Here is a 16,978-nt window from a genome sequence, read left to right on the forward strand (position 1 = left end):
TACACAAAAGCAAAATGTTGGAGGCCTGTTTGATATTTCACAGTTGTGTGATCTGACATGTGTCAGATGATATGCAAATGGCTGCAGGATCATTCAAGCCCAAGTGGGTTTTGAAATGCTGTGGGAAAATTAGAGGATAAATAAAGCTGATCCCAAGAGCTCAAGCTCATTGTTTGGCATGTGTCAAAATGCAGACAGAGGTAAATATTACCTTTGTCTGCAGGGAGAGCAGGTTAGTGCTGCTAACCAGGGACTGTGCCTCCAGTAGGGGGTCAGGCAGCAACCTACCAAATTAAAAAATGAAGATATGCTAAACATATTGGAGGTTATTTAATGTTTACAAGGAAGTTAGCAGGATTAATAAACTCTCTTTCTACAATGGACTGTGAAAATGAATGTGATTTTTTATTTTTAATACATGGTTTTGCTCTGCAAGGTGACTGTGCAAAAATGGAGCTTTTGCTCTTCTATACTGGTATGTGCAGAGATTCACAGATCAGCTGAGGGAGAGTTTCCTTCCCACGGTTTCTTTCCCTGTGGATCTTACTCTGGAAGCTCCCTGGGTCATGGTTGAAGCCCTCAGGAATATGGGTGCCCGTGGACAGAAGCATTGCAGCTGCATCGAGGTGGACTTGTCCAGAGTGACTTCCAGGGCCAGTTATCCCAGATAAACCAGCACACACTGCCAAGGAGCAGCTTGTACCTCTGGAAAAGCCAATTGCCACATCCTTTTTTACCCAGACAGCTGCTGATTTCCAAGTACAAAATAGAGAGGTCTCAGGAGTGAAAGGGGATAGAGTGTGAGGACAGTAAGATTAGGCTGCACATGCAGTGACAGCAGTGAGTTTGGACTGTTCAGATAACTGGAAAATTGAATTGTTGCTGCCTGCTCTGAGTTTCCCCTGTACCCATAGCATTCTCCACAATTTCCCCAACCATCCCCACTTCTTTCAAAAAGGGAACAGCTGTGTTCATCTGCACCTTCTTTGTACAGACTTCAAGGATGGATTCAACAGTCAGAGGGGGATGCAAAGGAAGAGTGAGGATGGCTTGTTTGCAAGCATCATTCGTATTCACTTGGAGCAGTTCGAGTAGGAGTGCTTGTGTGTTGTGGAAACAACACAAAATCACCAGGTGTGAGAAGAGTTTGCATTATTGTAATTAAATCATGAGGTACAAGTAAGTGAGTTGCAAAAGTAGCACTTAAAAGGCTCTTAAAATAATTACTATGCATCCCAAACTCCTTAATTGCCTTGCACAAATCCTTAATATTAGAATAAGGAAGGGGTGTCCAGCCAGGGTTAGCTCCATTGCTAATACATTGAATACCAGGGCTGGCAGCACCAGCAAACCCAGCAAAGCACAAACAGCATCTCAGCAGAAGCAGCACAGCTTGACTGGCAGCTCCAGGGCATAGTGAGCAGGTCAGGGAAATAAAACCTCTCAGCATTTCAACTGATGCAACTTGACAGGGACCCCAGTGATAACAGCAGCACAACTTTGTGCTACCATTTTGATGGGATTGTTCTGTTGAGCTGAACAAGGATCTTGGTTCTTAAAAACAGCCAGCGAGTACTTTGTGTGAGCTGTGCTGTAATGAGGAGTCTCCGGGAGCCCTCAGTGAGGGGCTGCTGCACCCAGCATCACATCTGCTCTCACTGAGAAAGGGAATTTGAGAGAAACCATGTTTGAAATCCACAATAAAAATGTTCCTGGTGCCATCAGTTACATTGTGTGTACAAGGGCTGGGGATGTTAAATTCGGCCCAAAGGTATTTTTATGAACCTCACTCCGACTCGTGACTTCACTCATTTTCATTCGCGTGCAGGGTTTATCTTGGTGCCTCTTGTGTTTTGTTCGCACACACAGAGCAGTTGGCTGAGCCCACAGCTGTGTTTATTTCTAAACCCCCATCCAGGCTGTATAAACCCAGTCTGGCACTCAGCTTCCAGCTTCTCCTTGAGCTTTTGCATTTGACACCCATCACATCTTACCGGCCTTGACTCACTGGGGTGGTGGATCCACGTCTGGGGATCCCCACAGCTGCACTGCTGTGCCTGTGCTCAGTCCCAGCAAGGCCAGCCGGGCACTGATGGATCCCAGAGTCCGTCAAGGCCCTTCACAAAAGAATCCCATGGAAATTAAGATTTGCTGCACGCAGAATCCTTTGTTTGGTAGAACAGGAAAGGAAGGACTCCTCTGAAGTTGACCCATTTGTGCTTCAGTGCATTTTTCATAAAATAGACAAAATCCTGTTTTAATCTATCCCACTCCACAACCTTCTGAGGGACTCTGTAGGTTTCTCTAAAATACCTCTGTGGTTATTGTTAATTAGAAAAAAATAATATTGCTGAAGGATCGCTTTTCAGTTGAACTTCCTGAACATATGGTTCAAACTGAAGCTGAAAAGGAAAACTTCAGGACAAACTGTATGAATTACTACTAATAATAAAATCAGACATTTTTTATAAGTCCACATTAATCTTCTTTAAAAGCTTTGGGTTAACCACATTTTTTAAATAAAACTTTTACCAGAGCGGAATTTATTAAGAGAGCTCAGTGTTGCCTTAGCTCTGTTCCACGGGGCATCAAGAGAAGTTTTATTACTGATTTCAGTCACAACAGACTTAGATCTACACAGAATGGTTTTGATAAGCCCGATGTAAAAGTTTTATTGGTTTAAGACATGAGAAACAGACATGTTACAGAGACCACTTCTACTCTATAAACAGCCATAACATGGATAATGCATCACACTGGAGTCAGTGCTCCAGAGTGTAAATAATGGTGTGGAGGGAAGGAAAGCCTGGCCAAGTATGTACAGCTAAGAAAAACAACATAGACCCAGCTTGTATATGGTACTTCTCCTCTGCAGATCTCAAAATTAAATACAAATAAAGTCTGTATCATTAGGTCATACTCACAGATGGGAAAGGGAAAATTAACCAGGCCAGGGAAAGAGGAAAGTTGATGCTCTTTGTTGTTATGTCTATCTTTGTACTTGAAACTGCAACTACTGGGGCATTATTTGAAACAGGTTTTGAGGCCATGTGGTTACTGTTTGTCCTGGATGAGTTCTGTTCAAAGCTTTCTTTTCCTGTATGTTATAAAACACTGTTAGAAAAACATGAAACAACCTGGAGTATTACATGGTGTCTCTCCTGAGGTGTCCCTGGCTGTTGGGGATCCACTGATTTGTTGTGCTCCCAGAGGATGGCAACAGTGGCAGTGGTGACGAGGGGCTGTGCTCTGTTATCTTTATCCTAAAGATAAAAATGTGCTTTTATTGCACCAGCATTAACAACACAGCCCCTTGTTCTCCTTTGTACTTAGATCTTTTTATAGTGTGGTGGAAAAAGTGTGAATGGCTTGTAAATATAACTTGCACTTGCTTGAAGGTGCCAAGCTCACACTGGCTCCAGTGATGCAGAACGTGGGCCTTAAAAATCCTGCAATCCCTTTATAAATACAGTTATGAACATAACTCACTCCACTATTCTGTGCTTCATCCTTGTATTCACTTGGAAAAACTATTTAAATGCTGTAATCCCAACCATATGGCTCAGAGCCTCAAAGAAGGCATTTAGCAGACACGTTTGTCTAGAGAATTAGGGTTTTACACAGATTATCCAGTGACTGGAGATGGTCTGGGGGAGGACAGGAGCCCACGCCAGGGGCAGCCTCGACAGAAGGACCCTCTAAATCTGCTCTGTCCCTTTCCTGTTAAACAGATCCAGGGCTGGAATAAACAGTTACTGACCTTGCATTGGGATGAGATGTCTTTGAACAATTTTCCTCTGTAAGACCACACAGATTTACTTAAAAAACAGTAAACAGATTAAAAAAAGCTTTATGCATGACTCGAAACCAACTTATTGAATTGTTTAAAATGGAACTTCCACTACCTTTGTTTGCGTAGAAAGCTTTTACAGGACTGCAAACCAATGCAATTATGCCTAGATCACTTCTGTTTTATTTTAGGCAAATGTTTCACTTGGGAAGCAAGAGTGGGACAGCATGAGACCTAAGCCTGCTGTGTCCTACTCCTCATTTTCACCCATAGAAATTAATTTTATGGGATAGCTGGATTTTTATGCTGCTGATTAAAAAGACAAGCTGTCTTCTCAGAAGTGAGTTCATGCCTGAAGATGTGACTTTCTGTGTGTTACATCTCGAGCTTTCACGGTTACAAAGGTGTGATTATTGGACTGTTGATTTTTGTAATAGGTTGGGGTTTTTTCTTGTATAGTCGATACAAATTGTGTGATTTTCTGGTGCATTTAACCCATTCCACAAGTCTGTATTGTAATTTAACAGCATCCTCTGAGATGATGTTACTTCTTGTCAACCTAAGATTTAATGTTTAGTAGCCTGTGTAAGCACTGACTGCACTGTCAGTCCAAAACACTTCCCACAGAATAAATGCCCACAGTTGTTTCTGCTGGGAGAGGGGCTCACTGGAGGCAGGGGAGCAGCTGGAGTTGCTGTGATTCCTGGGAGGGATGTAGTGCAGAGTCTTCACTAAATTAGTAGTTTGATTGACGTATTCAGTCCATTAATAATAATTTACTGTGATTAGCAGAGAGCCACAGAAGCTCAGTGTAGATGTCACACATAACTAATTATCACTGTTTCCCTCCTCTGTTGCAGTTGTGTCTGTCACTTAAATGTACTGGAATAAAGTCTGGTGTGTTCTCTGCCTTCCTGGGGTGGCAGAATGGAACCATAGGCTGGGTGGCAAAAAGAATCCAGGTGAGTGTTGAGGAAACCAGGTGCCTTGCCAGAGCCAGGTCTAAGAGTTCTCCAAATGAGTAATTTTAAATCAACACCATTCATACCATTCTGTTCTCCTATAATGAGGATCTGTAATAAGAGGAACTGGAGGTTTTAAAATAATGTGCCATAACTTTGATTCAATGATCTTAGGGGGCCTTTCCGACCTTAACAACTGTGTTTCTATAAGTACTGGGAAAAAAAAAATCTTTCTCCTTTACTGTGAAGTTATAAATGTATTTGTTTCCATCCTCAACAGAAAAATGTCAGATGCCAAAGGCCTTTCCATTGTTTTCAGATTTTCCTTTCCCTGCACTGATAAGATTCTCTCCTGCAGAGATAACAACCACAATAGCCCAGCAAAGGATGGCTGGGTAGGAGTAAGACACCACCGTGATGGTCAGATCCAAGTCCAGGACACTGAACTGCAGGCAAGCAGACTTTATTTAACACAGTAACACCTAAAATTCATCTGGCACATCCCAATCCATTTTGACTTCCCGTGCAGGGCTGGGGGGCATTTGCAGATCCAGAACATCCTCTCAGCTTGTACAAGCAGTGATGGTTTCTGTCAGCTGCAGCCCAGAGCAGTTGTGTTTACAAACACTGCACACACACAAGCCCATTAGGTATCTCCTCTTTATTTGTGCACAGGAATAACACCCACATTTCTTTAGCTTTGTCCCGTACAACAAAGGGAATGAAATGTGTTTCTGATTATGCAATAGATATGGAGTCAAGGGAAGCCCAGCATTCCCAGACTGAATGGAAATTCTGAAAGGCTCCCTTGCCCTTTGCAGCCTCAACAAGTTGAAACCTCTTGTGTATTTTGTATTAGCTTGTCTTGTACAATCATTAACTTACATATGACTCCTAGGGGACAAGTGATTATGGTTTATTTCCAGATGACTCATGGGCAAGTCTGCAGAGAGTTTGAGCTGCTCAGAAGACAAGAAAATGGAATATTTAGTGTTGCTGATGATACCAGTTCTGGCTGCTGAGCTCAGGCACCAGGCAAGGGGGCTGGAAACTCATCAGCTTGAGTGCAAGGGCCTGTTGAGACCCTGCAAGTGCTCAAGCTCTGCTCCCAGAGCATTTGATTTGGACTAGGAATTACAGCAAAGAACCAGGCAGTGATCCTGCACTGCGGGAATAATATGTGTGTGGATAGGAAGAATAAAAATCATTCAGACATCATTCAAATCCAAGGTTGTGGCACCACATTTTAAATTTTCTTGTGATCTCTCACTGATTTGAGTGAAGCATGGTGGGAAACTTGACCAGCTCTTGCAGGATGACTGAGAGATGGCAGATCTAGAGGGAGCAAAACCAGGCAGTTCTTTGCATACACAGTTAAGCCATGGACATTCTTATGGATGCTAGGAATTTCTGAGTCCAGCAGGTACCAAGGCAAGGTGACCCTGGTTTCACCTGGTATGGACGTTCTTTCATCCAGTTGCATTAATGGAGCATTTGGGAGGAAAAAGGGACTTGGGATCACCTTCAGCAAAGACATCAGTGGCTTAGTCTTGTCCTGAGTTGATGAGCTGGGAAAAACATGCCAGGTCTGTCATTTATTTCTAATAGATTATCTGCACATAATCAAATTTCTGATTTATTGAGTCCAAGCACTCCCAGTGATGCTGGAGTTGGCTCTGTCCTGGTTATGAGGGGCCCACCCAGCTGGATCTGATAGAAGGAGAAGACAGATGACATCTGACATCGCTGTAAGGCTGCCAGAACTGATTTACCCCTTCCAAAATCCTGAGCTGGCCTTTGAACATTTGAACTGCGATTGAATTAGAGATTGATTATGGCAGTCAGTGTTTGTGTCATGAGGCTTTGAGGTTTTGATGGCACTAAACAGTCTTAACAAAATAAAATATTTAGCATGACTTTGCCTAAAATGACAGATTTTTAGGAAGCTTCCTCATGCAGTAATTCTGTGTGTTATTTCAAACAGCACTATTAAAATTGTCACTCCTATTAACATTTTAGCCTGGAAACTTTGCAAGTACCCTTAGAAATGACTATTTCAGTCTTGTATTTGCATCTGGGTGCCTTTGGTGGTTCTAACCCATATGTTACTGTGAATCCTCAGCCAGAACCGGGTGATAAAATGTTTAGTACAGTAAAAGTCAATTTAATTCATTTGGAGGAAACAAAAGGAAAAAACCCAACCAAAACCAAAGCCCAAGTTCAGAAGCAAATTATTCAGAAAAACAGACATAGAATTCAAAAATCTGGAGAAAGCCCTAAAGTTTTTCAGGAATCAGGTTCTTATGTTTCTGCTCCTTTCTCAATGCACAGCACAGGTGTTCACTGAGGCTGCATCTACACAGGTCAGATTTGCAAAGGAATTCTTCATGTAGGAACCTCACCAGGGGCCAGGCTTTGAAACTGTGACAGATTTTTGAGAAAAAAGGAGCTTTTCAGATCTGGACACATCTTTTGGCTTAAAATGAAAGCTGAGCATTTCAGAAAATAATTCTTGTAGAACTCTGCAAAACCAAGCCCATTGTACTAAACCCCAACCACCAGATTTGATACATTTTTAATTCTTGCCCACAAAAGGAAGGCGTGAAACACTGATCTGTTTGTTGGCTATGGAGCCAGAAGCTCCTGGGTATAAACCTTTATCTCTGTGACACAGCTCAGCCTACAACATCTTCCAGTTTTACCACAAGGAAATTTAGCTCTAAAGCATCACTGGTGAGTCTGTTCTCATCAGCATCTTTGAGGAGGGGTATTAAAGTTTAAAAAGCTCTCATCAGATTGAGCGCTCACTAACATTTATTGGTTTTTCCATGAGCATGTGGCATTGTTTAGTAAAGCAGCCCCTGCTTTGAGGTTTGGAGGTGTCAGGAAGGGGTGACAGTGTCACTTTGCTCTGGCAGGGGAGCAGCTGCCCCCAGTCTCAGTTACAAGGGCAGTTCAGATGACCAGGGAGGATACGCTGGACAGCTCATGGTTTGGCAATCCAGATCTAACCTAATCATAAGCAAATTAAAACCAGGACATTTTAAAAGGAAGAATTGATTCATGTGGATTTTCAAAAGTAATCTAATGATAAAAAGTCTAAATAAATACTTCAATTATTTATTCATAGTAAGTCTAATGAACACTTCTTATAGTGGTCCAGGAGATCTCCATGAGGTTGAGTGTGCCATTCCTCTTTGCAGAAGTGTTTGAGAGGAGCTGAGTCAGTGACAGTGTTGGTGTGGAATCATTCAGCAAGAGCAATTATGCCTTATTTGCCAATTAATAATTTAATTGTCCAATTTAGTTGCCCTTATTTGCCAGTTATTAATTTAGTTGGCAAGGGCCTCTCAGGTTTTCTAAATTATGGAATGAAATAAATGTAGTTATCTTCCATCTGAAAATAAAGCCCTTCCTTTCCAAATCTTCTCCCCCAAAAGACATTCAACATCATTGAAAAGGCACCTGAACTCAAAAAAAATTGCATTCCTATTTTTAAATATTAACTTGAATCAAGGACACACTGTAGGTATTTTGATCACCTGACTGAGTAGCAGCTTATCAGTGCTGTTGCAAAACAGCTCTAAAACTTGCCAGACACTTGTGATACTTTGGAATTGCATAACTGCAAACTTAGGTTGTGTAATACAATTTTGTCCAAATCCTAAGTGAAGTGCAGAATTTAAGCAGAAGGTCTAACATGTTAAAGTAATTTTTAATGATGGGCATTTATACGCCATAGGGTATTTATTCTTTGTCGTGCTCTATGGTCCTTGAGAAAGGCTTGATTTATGTGAAGGTGTTCTTCAATTTAATGCTGTAAAATTGATAAGGAGACCTGTTCAGGGCTTGGTTTTGTGCAGTGTTCACCATCCTGATCCTGATTCAACAAGGCACTGATGCACAAGCCGAATATTCAGCCCTCAGGTAACACATAACCTCTTATGTGTCAGTAATATTGGAATAGAAATACACTTAGAACAGAAATACTGCCCCTGGCATTCCTGCTGAAGCACTGATAAGCTAAACAAAGCACTTTTCAAAGCCTAATAACCGGATGGGATTTGTAGCATAAACAATGCTCCTTGTTAGTCACCAGTCCCCAGGGCATCTTCCTCACTTTGTTTCAGATAAATTAGCAACAAATGAAATGCTGTATGTGATTTCCTGCCCTGGGTATGCCTGTGTGCTCGCGTGCCAGTGTGAGAGCTGTCATTTATTATTTATCCAAGAATTTATTCACGTCCACAGTGTGATTTAATTACTTATTAAAGGTGCCAGACTGGCAGATGCAGAAGCTGGAGCAGTTTGGTTATCCAGAGAAGGTGGTATAGGCAGTAACATCCTCTCCAGGATGTTCAATGCTTCACCCCAATGGACTCCCCAAATCCCCAAGCACAACTCTTTCTCTCCGACCTTTTCCCAGGTTCTCTGCTCAATGTGTTGAATTCGGAACAGCTGCCAACAGAGATGTCAGTTAGTCCTGGGGTTTCCAGGCAGGAATGTTGATACTCTGGAAAACGGTTTGAATACATTAGGTCAGTCCGTTTTAGCTAGGCCACTCAAGCACTGGGTTAGTAGTAACAGAGGTGGAAGCCCCTCTAAATAATAGCAAAGATACTATTTGTAAAGGTGGAGTGAGCCCAGATTTCCTTCTGCTTGCCAGGGGCTGTGTGCACAATACTGTGGCTCTTCTGCAGTCAGTCAGGCCTTACCACAGACACACTTGTCTTGGAAACTGCAGGTTGAATTCTGTACTGTTTCAAGAAACAGGATTTTGGGTCCATTTTTTATGTCACTCTAAGCCTATTATTGCTCAGTTGTGCAGTTCAAAGCACTTCCACCACCCCCAGGCACAGCTGGATGCAGGACAGCAGGGAATCTTCTCTTACTTCCATCAGTATCCAGGCTTCAGTGGGGAAACTGAGATTTTATTTGGCCTAACTCACTGAATTTGACCAGAGAAAGGCTGTTAAATAACAGCAAGGTTCCCTTCACATAGCTCCAGAATATTTTGAGGAAGATAATGCACACACGAAAATCCAAACTTCTGTGACTCTGTACATTAAATCAGTTAATCCATGATTGCCCCAGGCCAGCCATTCCTGTTGCCTTGCTGATATTTTGGTCCCAGTACATGCCTGAAAGTTGGAATCCTGGATCCATTTTGTCTAATTGTAGGTTGGGCTTTTATGGTGCTTGATCTTTGGTTGGGTCTGTAAAGCACAACTGCAGTGCCAGTTCAGTGTTTGCTCTTAACGAGCTTCTTGTTTTGGCTCTGGAGTTTGAGCTGGCAAACACTCCTGTGCCTATTTTAGTTTCCTTTATTTTAGTTGTATAGTCCCATCAAAGCCAACAGGTCTGTAAGTGCCAACCACTGGCATTGCTGCATTATTAATTCCCAATGTTACACATGCAGTTTCTTGATCTACACCACAAAAGCCTACCTAACCAAAAATGGAGCCTGTGAGGGACAAAGATGGGGCTGAGAGGTGTGAAGGTGTGAAACACCTCTGGCAGTGTTCTGGAGCAGGGCCTACGTGATGGCCTTTGACACAAACTGAGGGGGTTTTGACTGAGATGGGCTTTTGCATGACATACATACCCCCAGTGAGTCCCAGCTGTGACTGAATTCCATCCTGGAATGAGAGAGTGGGGGCTGCTGGATATGTAGGAGGCTTCACAGAGTTCTGCTCAGCTGAGGAGCTCAGCTCAGAACTGCTGTGCCCCTGGTTCCTGTGCATGAGCAAAACAGGGCAGCTGCTGGGGAAGAGCAGCATGAAAGCAAAGGAGAAATCTCTAAATGCAAACAGACGAGTAACCTTTACCTTAAAAAATGATCCAAGTGCAGAATGCAGTAACAATAAATATAATTGCAACCTCCCTGGTGGTCTCTCCAAGAGAGGCTCCATCCCTGCTGTAGGAGTTGGCTTTCCCTCTTTGGAATATGCCATAGCAAGAGAACCTTCAAACATGAAAGAAAATGTGTTCCAAATTCTTAGGCAAAGTGAAGCCTATTTTTAAATAAAACCAAGAAAAATGACATTGATCTAGAAATGACGGGAAATCTGAACTCAGTTTTGACAGATAGGTAGACAATAACTTGTTTATTTAATATATAAATGTTGCAGTATCAGGACAACTCACACTCCGCACACCTGTAGCTCCTCCTACTCTGTCAGCTGTGGTTGGGTTGGAGACACTGTTGTGTTATTCAATAGCAAGTGGTGGCTGTGGCATTTTCACCCAGTGTTTCTATTTTTGAACATAGACTCTTCTTCCACTAAAGAATACTTTTTAAATACTCCATTTAAAAGCACGGCTTTTACTGCTTTTCACACTAATTTTCAGATGTTGAGAAAGGAATACTCTTTAATAACTTAGCTGTTAATTTCCCATTTTAAAAAAATGAACAAGTTACTAATATTTGGTGAATCTTCTATGCTGGTGATGTTTCTGAATAATAAGATAATGGCATATAATTGGTATAATGGAACACAGAATTCTGAAAATTACTTTGTTTAGAGAGATTACAGATACTACCAGAATTAGTTTCCATAGTAGTACATACCAGTACCCTGGCACAGAATCAAAAGGGTTACTTCTTTTTGGAAATTGAGTTTGTAATTTCCTCGATCCTGAAAAAAAACCACGATCCTGATCTTACCTGTGGAGTAATCCCTGAGTGTGGTGAGTACTGGAGGTATTTGGTGCACAATATTAAATACGTGTGAGGATACTCTGAGGATCAGAATCTGTATGGCACAGAACTGGGACACAAACCCACCTGCCAGACTGGTGCCTGACGAGTCACCCCATGGCCCCACCATCAGCACACCTGTGGGAACAGGATCTCAGAGTGTCACTGTGTGACCAGCATGTCTCTGCCACAGCTCATAACCCTGTGCTGCATTCCTTGTCCTGGGCACAAGCTGAAATTGTATCTGAGACATTTAATACATGTGAATCTGCAGAGGGGCTGCTGCCATGACACTGCCAGCAGTTCCATGATGTCAGTAAACATCAGCTGGATAATGCTGGAATTGCCAAAGCCCGCTCTCACTTGTGACCTTGTTCACTAAGATAAGGGTACTAAAATAGAAGTGCAGCTATCAATGAGAAAGTAAATGAAAAGGCAGAAATAAAAAAGCATTGACAGGAGGTGAATAAATGTTAGGGAAATAACCAAGGCAGCAAGAGGAAGGGAAAAAAGGGTGCAGTGCCAAAGTGGGGTTTTGCTGAGCAGAAATGATGCTGTAGAGGTGCAAACATTTTATTCTGTTCAAGTCACTGTTCTTAAAAGTTGCCAGTTCTGAGATGTTTCCCTGAAGTAGTTGAGGTAGATCATTCCTTAAGGATGTTAGCCATTTCCCTCTTGCTGGATGAAGCCAAAAGGTGCAATTACAAGATCTGGTCAGAGTCTCTTTTGTAAATGTAGGTTGGTAGCTTTCCACCTCAGACCTGCTTTGTCTCCAATATAGCTTTTTACGGAATTTAATGAGATATCACAGACTCTGGCTCTGTGGCTCTGTTTCCATCTTTTCTGTTTCAGTTTATCAATGCCTACCTCACTGGCATATGATAAACCTGAACTATTATTTGGAAAAGCAGTTGTTATTTTTTTCTGAAACTATTGTAGTAAACAATATTATTATTCTGTGTGAAAGGTGTGGATGCATTTGCACTCTCTGTATACATACTCAGTGCATCACATGGGCTAAGATAACTCTATCTGGAAGTCTGCAATCAAGGAGCCCAGAAATGACTCCAGTCAAAACAAAATTAATTATAAAAGACTAGAAATGCCAGCCCAAGCCTTCAGAATTTTTAATGAGATGACTGTTTCTTACCAGCATTAAATCTGTGGGGATAAGGAAATGTTCACTGAGTTAAGATGTGCTAAGAAAAGTGTAAAGAAGAGCATAAACAGCTCAGGAATTTCAGGAATCCCACTGGCTTAAACAGTCTTTTATTTAAAGCAAATGTTCTCATAGTTGAATGACTTCCAAGAAGGGCCTCAAGTGATGAAAGTATTTCCATCTAATGTGAAAATACTTGAAAGATATTTATTCCATGTGAAAATATTGCCACCTTTCAGAAAAGCCTGAATACAAGACTCCTTTAATGAAGATACTCTCAGACAAGGTATTAATTTTCAGATACAAGATATCCAGAATTCATACTATTTTGATAATGAATAGATTCTAATGACTTTCATCTCCTAAAGCAGCCAGGGAAAATATTTCAGGGTATTTTACAAAATAGATACTTCAGTAACAGAGTGAAAAATTTTACATTCATCATCCTGACATTGCTCCCTTTTCCCTCAGGGCATAACTGCCCTGGAAAGTACCACTGAGCATCTGCAGGGAAAAGCAGTGGGGAAACAAAACCTGTAGAGACCAGCAAGGCACTGAGAGCCTTTGGCCAGTCAAACAACTCCAGTTCACAGTAGTGGCTTTTTAATTCCTATTTTACGATTCTTTGATGTTCAGTTATGCTGAAAAAACTCCATTTAAAAACTTCTAAATTGGCCACATTTGGAGAATAAACCGATAGTCAATGCTTTTTTCATGTAAACACAGTAACTCCCAGTACACAGCTTGATTCAAAAGGAAGTGGGAATGTATGTGGCAGGAAGGTGCCAGAGATTGACAAGGTGTGAAGGGATGTGTGGCCCAGCAGGTATCAGAGCAGTTTGTATTGTGTAATAATTCACTGCACACATATTGGGAATTGGTTTGATTCTGGTTTTTGAATCTAAAAATTCCAATCTACCTCAGTACTACAGAACACCATGGGGCTTATTGGATGCTCCAAAAGCTTTTGAAAGATGCTCAGGAAGTGCAGACTTCCAGAAATCAAATCAATTGAGCAACTAAATTTGATTGAAAAGCAGAGGAACAATTTTATCTTGTTTTCTAATGGCAAGAAATGTGCAAGTACGTAACTAACCACCAAGGGTCAGTGTTTGGTGTTTTTACATTCTGACATCTTTGTTCCTAGGTGCTTAGAAAATCTCTTTTAGATGCAGTCCTGTAATTAGGATTTTCCTACAGTATTTTTAAACTACCACTGAGATGTGTATGTGCCATACAAACTACAGAAAAATTCAAGTGTCTGGATATGGGGCTTTTGCCAGCCAGCCACCAAGTAGTATCTGAACTGAGTATTGTTCATATTCCTGGATATAATGATATAAGTACCATTGACCATAATAAAAAAAAACCACACTAGGAACTGGATTTTATTTTCATGAATAGCAAATAAATTATTGTAGCAACTGCCATTCTTCTGTTAAGAAAGTTAAGACAACCCTCACTGAGAGATTGTCAGGTGCTTTGTCAAGATGGCAAGGGTTGCACTGTCAAGAGGAGTAAACACATTTTAAATAAGTTCCTGTTGAGAGAAGTAATTTAACCTGACTTTAAAATGTAGTGACGGTGGTATCAGCCATCAGGAGATTGAGCTGCAGTCCTGGCATCAGGTGCAGGCTGGCTGGCCTCCCGTTTCTAGGATGTTAATATAGGTCATAATCCTTGACTGGCACAAACCCAGAATGTACTGACAGACATTCATATAAGCTGCAGCTCACAAAGAAATCTCCAACCAGCCTTAAAAAATAAACCCAAACCACCTTACTCTGCGTAAGGCACAGAGATCCCTTTGTTCCACTGCTGCCCCACGGCTGAGCTCCAGGCACAGCTGCCCAGTGCTGGGGAGCTTCCGATGTGCCCCTGCTTAGCTGTGACTTGAAAGATGTAAAAAGCTGGGCAGATTTCCGTGTGGAGCTGATTTTATTTCTCTGTAGACACAGACAAACCCCTGCAGTGCTCACACCAGTCTGTCTGGGTGAGCACTCAGCCACCCGGAGCCCGTCTGACCTGGATGCAAGAGCCAGGAGCACCCGGGTGAGCCAATCTCTCCTGACATAATCCCAGATGACCCAACCTGCGCAGCCTGCCATGTTTTTACACGGATCTCAGCCACACTCCTTGCCCTAGCCAGCACTGCCATCCCTTAGGAATAATTTCTGAGTGCTTTTGAAGGAGGATCAACCCTGAATGGCTTTACCTGGTGCCTCCATCCCTGCTCTGCCCAGGACTCCGTTTTCCAGCTCAGCCCTGGATTCAGCAGTGTCACAGCTGTGCCTGTGCCTGGCCAGGGACACCTCGTGGGCTGTGACCTGGGCACTGAATGCTCGGTGTGACCCCAGAGCTGCCTCATCACTGTGCCCCTGCCCGGTGGTCACGGGACTGGGCCTGACTCTGGTCACCCTCACAAGGCTCTACCTTGTACTTCTGCTGCTCCCTGCTTTACGTAGCACAAAGCCAGGGAAAAAAGGAGCTACCTGCAGAAAGTGGATGAGGAAAGTGTGTGAGAGGTGGAATCTGCAGAGAAAGAGCACTTGAAATCAAGTAGCTGACAATAACAGAATGTGTTTTTGTGAAATAGGCCGCGGGAAAAGGTTGGTAGGAAGTGACAGAAGTGCACTGTGACACTGTCTGAGAGGAGAAGGACATAGAATTATGGAAAAATACAAGAAAATAAAGAGGGATAAAATAAACAAAAGCTGCTAGAAATTTAAAAAGAGCAAAAATACTAAAAAAACTAAAATGAGCATGCTAAAGAGTACAAATCCTAGCACAGAACTCTGGGGGATTTTACTGTAAAAACCTTTTATTCCTTATTCTATTTTTAATAAGGATTTATGTTAATCTTCCATGGCAACCAAATCTCTTTAAGAACCTTTGCTGAAGGAAACAGTACTAGGGTTTCCGGAAATCCAAGTCCACTCTCAAGTCTTTATCTGTTCTGGCAAACACTAGGAGGGGAAATAGTTATGTAAATATCATCCATGTCATCACCACAATTTTAACCTCTGTGAGGCAAAGTAGAATCAGTAACAGAAAATTAAAGTATGTATCTTGAAGAACAGCCAGAAAAGAGCAGATGTTGCCTGTAGCTGTTATTATTCAAGTTCTTTAGTCCATGCTCAGGCTGACCTAAACACTGATGTGTTTAATGCCATCCTGTAGACTTCAGTAACTGCAGGCAATGTAGAAATTATCATAAAATTGAACCCTAACCAAAAAAATGGTTCAAATCGATTAGTAAAAGAGGCTGGTGGAGGGAAAATTTAAATAAGTTCTTGTTCTGAAACAGGAAAGGGACAGAATAATCACATCTCCTTAGTTTAAGGTACTGAGACTTTTCCCTGGAGTGTCTGAAGCAGGGTGCTATAGAAGACAGCATGACTGGCTCAGGCATCCACAAGATCTGATTAACTTCTTCCTATGAAACAAATACAGTATTTTCTGAAACAAAAAAAGATCAAACAAAGTAAGCACTCATACGTTTTAGCTATCGTGTAGTGAACTGAGCAAGATGAAAAGACGGCGAGTGGTGGGGTTTGATGTGCTGAGCAGGCAGTGCAGGGCTGGATGCAGAGCCTCGGCTGCGAGCCCTGGGCTCTGCCAGGGGCAGGAGGGAGCGGCTCTGCAGGAACAGCTCACACCTCGCTGGCAGGTGAAGGCACGGGAGTCTGCTGGGCTTTGGGAAGTACTAACAGCAGCCTCTGAGCCTGAGGAGAAAAAATGACAATATGGATTAAGAATAGGTAAAATTGCCGTAGCCCTTCTCACTCCATCCTTTTGGAAGGGGGCACGTTTTCCCACCTCTAGAAGGGTTAAAGCAGTTCCTCCTCACCCCCGTGCTTAAGCGCTTTCAATCCCTCAACTCCCCAGATAACTGAATTGGCATTTTCGCCTCATTTAACAATTTTTTAAAAATTTAACTACTTTTTAAGCAATTCTGTATCCTGCTCTGAGAGTAATGTTTGTGGCGGGTATAGGTACACTAACCTACCTACACCTTAAGCACAGGCAATTCTGCACCAATCCAGCAGCTCTTCACCCGTGACCTCCCCGGCCCGTCCGTCCCCGGCCCGCGGCAGCATTGACAGCCGCGACGGGCTATGAGGAGGCAGCACCCGCCATGTTGGGACGGAGCGGAGCCTCCCGGCCGGTGCGGGGGAGATGCGGGGGCCGCTCTCGGCCCAGGAGCTCACTCCGGGTGGGTGACACGATCGCGCTTCGCCCACGCGTCACCCCGGGCCGGGTGACACATCCCGCGCCGGCTGACACCGTCCTGCCTCGCCCCCTCACGGAAGCGGGGCGGCCGCGAGGGCAACGGCCGCCTCCAACGGGTCTCACTGCGATTGGCG

General features: G+C 42.8%; 1 long non-coding RNA gene across 5 annotated transcripts; it reads right to left on the minus strand.

Moving 5' to 3' along the window:
• Nucleotides 1-8,149: 8,149 nt before the first annotated feature.
• Nucleotides 8,150-16,940, minus strand: LOC138114285 (uncharacterized). 5 transcript variants are annotated; one of them, XR_011152568.1, is made up of 5 exons: nucleotides 16,621-16,940; nucleotides 11,540-16,336; nucleotides 10,581-10,717; nucleotides 10,358-10,391; nucleotides 8,156-9,265 (listed from the first exon to the last, which is right to left on the minus strand). It is a non-coding gene; the product is annotated as an uncharacterized lncRNA (long non-coding RNA). The 5 variants fall into 5 exon arrangements; XR_011152566.1 differs by having other exon boundaries at nucleotides 8,151-10,391; XR_011152567.1 differs by having other exon boundaries at nucleotides 8,155-9,265; nucleotides 10,358-10,717.
• Between the last annotated feature and the right edge of the window lie 38 nt (nucleotides 16,941-16,978).

This window comes from Aphelocoma coerulescens, chromosome 8 (genome assembly GCF_041296385.1).
Source record: "Aphelocoma coerulescens isolate FSJ_1873_10779 chromosome 8, UR_Acoe_1.0, whole genome shotgun sequence".
Classification (NCBI taxonomy): Eukaryota; Metazoa; Chordata; class Aves; order Passeriformes; family Corvidae; genus Aphelocoma; species Aphelocoma coerulescens.